This window comes from Cuculus canorus, chromosome 2, assembly GCF_017976375.1.
Source record: "Cuculus canorus isolate bCucCan1 chromosome 2, bCucCan1.pri, whole genome shotgun sequence".
Lineage (NCBI taxonomy): Eukaryota > Metazoa > Chordata > Aves > Cuculiformes > Cuculidae > Cuculus > Cuculus canorus.
Window position 1 is genome coordinate 24966177 of NC_071402.1, and position 6000 is coordinate 24972176.

Consider the following 6000-nt stretch of genomic DNA (forward strand, 5'->3'; position numbering starts at 1 on the left):
AACACAGGCAGTAGCTCAGAGCCTGCACAGAATTCCTAAGACTACTCTTGAGACATTTTTGCTTCTGAAAACCGTCTAGAGATTCCTTACCCAACAACTATTTCAAGACAACCAAACTGAACAAGTAATTAAAATTAATTTGGTTTTGTTTTCCTTCTAGGGTATCTCACAGGGCATCACCGAGGTAGAAATTGTCTGCTCCCAGTATTTTTTCAGCACCACTGAATACATTACCTGAGATTAGTAATATACTTTTCTGCCTTACCTAGCAGTCATAACAGAAAACATTAACAGCCCACTGCAGTATATGATCAATCTTAAAGAAATTAGTAACTTACAATTCTTTCTGCATCCAAAGCAATAAAGAATTTCATTAAACTAAAACTCCAGGAAGTGTTTTCACAGTCTGCCATGCAAGAGCATTCATGCTTTGTGTGAGAGAACATGACCAGAGAGAGCACTAGAAGGTGAGCTCTGTGATTCAGAACAGTAAAAATCAACAAGATCAAAAACACTAATCTCAAACCCTGTGGAGAGTAGAAGGAGAAACAATTACAGATAAATCAAATTCATGCTTTGGTCTTCAAAAGTTCACAGATAAAAAAGTGGCTGCTTTCCCAATGGAGTCTATTGGCTCAGATCTCATTTTAAGGCCTCAAAAAAGCACATTTCTTTTTCAAATGTCTGTTGGCACATGCATAATATTACATAAGCCCTTTTTGTGAGGCCGCTTGAAATACAAAATTACTTTTGACGCACTTGTCTTATGTAAATTCACAGTCAAGTGCCTCCTCTGAAAAAATTAACACAAGAATTAAAGGCACAGGATATCAATATAGATGTAGCAGATGAAAGCTAGAAAAAAAGGGGGGAGGGCGAAAGACTGATCTCACTCCTTTTCATACAGTGTTCTAGCAGGAAATGTACTATCACTACATTTAAGTAAAAGATTAGACACCACAACCAGAAACTGGAGGAAAAGAAAAATAACACGCATATACTTAAAACCAGAACTGTTCTCTCACATCAGTACTAAAACAGGCTTCACAAGGGTGAAAACAATTATCAGTTGCACAAGATGCTACATCTGTGGTGTCATAAAACAGGTTTGGGCAAATCTTAAGCTGGTGGAAACTGTCATTGTTGCACAGAATGCAGGATGGTCACTCGGGCAAGTTTAAAATAAACCCTAGTTGTTTATATTCCCTGTGTTTTAAGAAATGTCTGCAACAGGTGATCTGAGATTAATGCCCTCTCACTAAACATAAAGATCATTGATTCAATATTCATCTTAGAGCACTGAGACAAATTTGACTGGAATTTTTCTTTCCTAAAACAACATTATCTTTTGAAGTCGGGTTTTAAGATGACAGGTATGTCACCATAGTTCTGACTGCAATGTGCAGTACAGAGAAACATGTTGCCAAAATATATAAATAATTTCTTAGAGATGCATTTAATCCATGTCTGTTCATTAGATACTTCTATCAAATCCCTCTTGGCAGCAACAGCACCAATGGGATTGTCACTTCTTTCTCTCCCCCACTGTGGAGAAAATTCATCACACAGATCCATGTTAATGAGATTTAAAAGACTCTGAGAAAATATTACTATTATTAATACCAGGGCAGAAAAAAAAATCCAAATAAGCTAGGTGTCTGAATGCTCTCCATTAAACAAATACATAGATAAATAAACAATTTTTAAAAAAAACAACAAACCTCTTACCATTGGTCCATCCTCTCTGTCTCAAAATTGGAAATCAAGCCTCTTGGAAGATCAAGGCTCCCAAATTATCATTTTTTAAAACTACAGGGTAATAAGGTTAACAGTTTTCTCATGCTGACATACAATTTTTTCTCCTATTGTAAAACCAAAACAGCAGATCATTCTCCATAGATTCTGTCAGAAATACTGACTTAACCAAGTAATTGGTATTTAGGAGATTACAAATCAAAGCTATTAAAATTCACTGTTGCCATCGCAGTGAAAATGTAAGGAACTGTGGGTCAGCTGAAGAAAGAACTTACATTTATTTCAGTACTTTGAGATTACTGCAGACATTTGGTAACAAAAACGTGAAAGATTACTGCAATGCAGTTTTTGACAGATAATATTTCCTGTCGAGACAGAACAGAAAGAACTGTAGAGCTTCAAGATTGTAATTGTTTCGTACATTTCAACGCACAAAGTACTTTTTTAAGCAAAATATTTCACCCCTGCAGCTGCTATCTCTTAGATGTACTGCCATCCTTCATCTTCATCCTCCCACCACTGGAAAGGAAGGGAGAAATGACAAGACAGAGTTTTCAATCTTAAAACAGGAAAGTTTTACATACTATAGCAGGAATAGATAAAAGAATCTCATGTGTGTTATGAATTTGTGCAATTATCTCAACAATAAGAGACTGTGTAAGTTGCTTACTTTCCCTATTTGGCATTAAGGACATGGAGGCATTTATAAAACCATGTTACAAAACAAACAAGAATTTATATGAGCTTTTACTGACAGATGTCTCCCAACAGGGGTCAATGCCAGGTTGTTCTTCCCCTGCTCGGATTTGCAATCTGTTCTTATCTGATTTAGTGTCATATTGTTCTGCTGTTCAAAAGAATTATATATATTTTAAACACCAAGAAACAAGATCACGTAACACAAAGGCTTTCAATCTCCAAAGCTGTGGTGGCTCTGATCCAAGTTTATCTGCACAGACTTCATCTGAAAGACTGAAGTTTGGGTAAAGTAAAACTGATTGCAAGGCACAACTGGTAGGTGCTATCCAAGACACAGTGGATCTTTGCCTCTAAAGAAATGAGGCAAAATTTACAAGGAAACAAGGGACATAAGAACTCTCACAGATATATCAGGCTTTGTAGGGCTTCTTTGGGAAAACTAGTGTTTGAGGTTTTAATCAAAATAATAATGTAACAGACAAGGCTAGGAGGTGATTTTAAGAAATTATAGTAGATAAGCATGAGAAAGACTTTTAATAAAACCTCTCATCCTCATAGAAAAATAACCAGACCAAAATGAAGCCCAACTTTTGTCACCCTAGCTTATGAATTTCTGAAGTGGAAACAGACAGATACTTTTTAGACAGATGTAGATGTAAGTAGTCCTTCCATTCCCATACAGGGAATCTCTTCTACAGTCATACCAAGTACTACTTTATAAGACGAAACACCCACACGCTTCCCTTTCATCAACAGATTACAACACCCTGCAGTCATTTGATACAAAAGGGCAAGCAGCTGTGGAACTGTCTCCAGAAACAGTAAAAATTAATCTAATATTGAACAGAGTGAAAAACACAGACAGGAAAAAATTTGAAAATTAAGGCTTACAAAACAAGAAATCAGGATTTCTCACATTGCATGTGTATGGCCCTCTCTGAGTAGGCACTTCGGGTGCTCATCCTGCTCTTAGCAAAGTCAGGGCCCAAAAATTCTGCAGCAGGAAGGAAGAAACAAGTAATCAACAAGCAAACAGAAATCCCATGCTTGTATTTTGAATTCTCCTTTCAGCAGCTCAGAACAGACTTGTAACTTGTCAGACACAACCACTAGGTTGAAAAGGCTTCTCCATATCTGATGCCTCTTAAAGTAAAATCTGATTCAGTTTGCAGAACTGATATTTTTTCATGTTTTTTTTAAATCTCACTTTTCTCTCCCACGTATTTATTTTAGTACTTCTACAAAATACATATATGCATACACACATATATAAAACTTGTATGTTCATGTAGAAAAATGCCTCCCTTCTTACATACTACTCCCTTTTGCATCAATTTGGAAAAGGTAGTCTTTGAAGAATAAAACACCATCAAACAAAGCTAATGGGTACCAGTTACCAGAATTTCCTACTCAGAAGCACCAAACCACCAAAGCTGGGGCCTCTTCATAGAATCACAGAATCACCAGGTTGGAAAAGACTTCTTGGATCGAGTCCAACTCTATCTGCCATTACATCATGTCCCTGAGCACCTCTTCTACCCGTCTTTTAAATACCTCCAGGGATGGTGACTCAACCATCTCCCTGGGCACCCTCTGCCAGTGCCCGATGACCCTTTATAAAACATTAATTAACCCCCCAATGCACCCCTCTGGCACTGGCGGGCAGGACCCGTCTGTAGCCTTCAGCCAGTGACCGCTGTCAGGGTTGCAGCATCAGGGCTGAGCTCCATGCCTCACTCCATTCCAGCCATGGCTCCCCAGGCACCTGTGCCACAGCCACCACGGAGGGTCGATGCTTTGATGGAGAGGGTAAGCGGGTGTCTTGTCACACCATTGAGCGTCCCCGTTCCAGCAGGGCGCTGGGGACTGGGTCTGTCGTCCTGCAGAGCGGGGTGGAAGGTGGGCTTGGTGCCCTGCTGCCACCCAACCCTGGCAGGGATACAGCCTTCACCCAGAGACCGCTGCCAGCACGGCGGGACCAGGACAGAGCTTCGCACCCGACCCAGGCACGTGGGCAGAGCTGGTAGTTTGCGGCCCCACTGGGGGCACCCCAGCACGTGCGGGTACATGGGCAGAGCTTTGGGGGCACCTCGGCACGTGCTGCTGGGGCAGAGCATTGGAGGTACCCCAATATGTGTGGCTCTGCAGGCAGAGCATTCGAGGTACCCCAGCACATGTGGGGTGGGCAGAGCATTGAAGGGCATCCCAGTACATGATGCCCAGGCAGAGCTTTGGGGGCACCCCAATATGTGTTGCTCTGCGGACAGAGCATTGCGGGGCACCCCAGCACGTGCTGCCTGGGCACTTGGGCAGAGCGTTGCAGGGCACCCCAGTACATGCTGCCCAGGCAGAGCATTGGGGGCACCCCAGTATGTTTTGCTCTGTGGGCAGATCATTGGAGGGCACCTCAGCACACGCTGCCTAGGAAGAGCTTTGGGGGGCACCTCAGCACGTGCTGCCCGGGCAGAGCATTGGGGGCACCCCAGCAGGTGCGGACACGGGCTCGAAGCGGAGCCTCGGCCGCAGCAGGAGACTGGGGGGGAGGGGGGGGTGTTGGCTGAGCCCCTCCTCCCGCCCAGCCGGGACAGGGACCCCCCGGCGGCGCTGCAGCCCGGCCCCCACGTGAGGAGGAGGAGGAGTGAAAAGAGGAGGAAGAGGAGCAGGGGAGCAGAGGAGCGGAGCAGAGCAAACACACTACCTTCCCCCTTCCTGCAGATCGGGCGCCAGCACCGCCTCGTCCCGGCCGCTCGGACGGGGCAGGCGGAGCCGCCGCGGGGTGGGGGCCGGGCGTCCCGGGCTGTGCTGCCCGCGGGCTCCGAGGCGGAGAACGAAGCCGAAGAGACTCCGCGGCGGGCGGGAGGCGGGGAAGCTTTGCTGGCTGCTCCCGGGATGCTCCGGGCGGTCCCGGGTCGTTTCCAGCCGCCTGAGAGCTGTCGCTGCCTTCACGCTGCTGGGAACCGTCTGGTGTGGCAGCTCTTGCACGGGGAGCGATGCGCTCCTTCAAACAGAATCATTGAAGAGTGTGGCTTGGAAGGGACCTTAAAGATCATCCAGTTCCATGGGCAGGGACACCTCCCACTGGATCAGGCTGCCCAAGGCCCCATCCAACCTGGCCTTGAACACTTCCAGGGATGGGGCAGCCACAGCTTCCCTGGGCAACCTGTGCCAGTGCCTCACCACTCTCATGGTGAAGAAACTCCTCCTCATGTCTACTCTAAATCTGCCCCCTCCAGTTTATACCTTCTGCCCCTCATCCTATCGCCTTTGTAAACAGTCCCTCCCCAGCTTTCTTGTAGCCCCTTCAGGCACTGGAAGGTCGCTATAAGCTCTCCTCGGAGCCTTCTCTTTTCCAGGCTGAACAACACCAACTCTCTCAGCCTGTCCTCGAATGGGAGGAGGTGCTCCATCCCTCTGATCATCTTTGTAGCCTTCCTCTGGACTGGTTCCAACAACTCCATATCCTTCTTATGTTGAGGATTCCAGAACTGGATACAGTATCCCAGATGAGATCTCACAAGAGAGGAGTAGAGGGCCAGAGTTACGTCC

At 45.3% G+C, this 6000-nt stretch overlaps 1 protein-coding gene across 2 annotated transcripts in view; it reads right to left on the bottom strand.

Annotated features, from left to right (window-relative positions):
- CPQ (carboxypeptidase Q) overlaps positions 1 to 5423 on the bottom strand; it is a 157199-nt gene extending 151776 nt beyond the window's left edge. The window contains exon 1 of one of the 2 annotated variants that reach the window (XM_054060057.1): positions 5153 to 5423. The gene's annotated coding sequence lies outside the window, so the exon portion shown is untranslated. Of the gene's footprint in view, positions 1 to 3345; positions 3449 to 5152 lie in introns of those variants that run through there. The other variant, XM_054060058.1, reaches the window with a different exon arrangement.
- Positions 5424 to 6000: the final 577 nt, after the last annotated feature.